Genomic DNA, 561 nt, shown 5'->3' with positions numbered 1-561 from the left:
GCCTCATTTCAATCCTCATTTCCTAATTCCTCCTTTGTAAGTGGGGCTATATTCCGTGGGAGGCTGCTTAGGATTTCCTGAGGAAAAAAAAAAACTAAAAAATCACCTGCAAAAAAGACACCAGCAATGGGAGCTCCCGGCTTTCAGCTTCCCGGCGCCTCCTCGCTGTGAGCTGAGCACCCGGGCTCCGATATCCCTGGGGAACCCGAGACACGCGGCCAGGAGCCGCAGGCCCCACGTTGGCCCCCGGGGAGGCCTCGGCCTCGTCGCCGGCTCGCGGGGCTCCCCGAGGACACGGGGCCCGCGGCTCAGGCCCCGCCCCCCCGCAGCGCGGTCCCCCCGTCCCGTTTTCGCCCGACGGGGGCAAAAAGGGGCAGCAAAGAAGGCGGCGCCCACGGGCCCTCCCCGCGCGGAGCGGCCGCCGCCCGCGCTCCCGCGAGCAGGCACGGACGGGGTTCGAACCCGCGATCTTCGGTTTACGAGACCGACGCCTTACCACTTGGCCACCGCGCCTGACGGGCGAGAGGTGCCGCGCGCACGCAGTGGAGGCGGCGGGACGCC

General features: G+C 67.9%; 1 non-coding gene across 1 annotated transcript; it reads right to left on the bottom strand.

The window, feature by feature from the left end:
• Positions 1-441: 441 nt before the first annotated feature.
• TRNAT-CGU lies at positions 442-513 on the bottom strand. The gene has a single exon. It is a non-coding gene; the product is annotated as a tRNA-Thr (tRNA).
• Between the last annotated feature and the right edge of the window lie 48 nt (positions 514-561).

Source organism: Nothoprocta perdicaria, unplaced genomic scaffold (assembly GCF_003342845.1).
Source record: "Nothoprocta perdicaria isolate Ctin4 unplaced genomic scaffold, notPer1 scaffold_46, whole genome shotgun sequence".
Lineage (NCBI taxonomy): Eukaryota > Metazoa > Chordata > Aves > Tinamiformes > Tinamidae > Nothoprocta > Nothoprocta perdicaria.
This window is presented reverse-complemented; position numbering and strand designations above follow the sequence as displayed.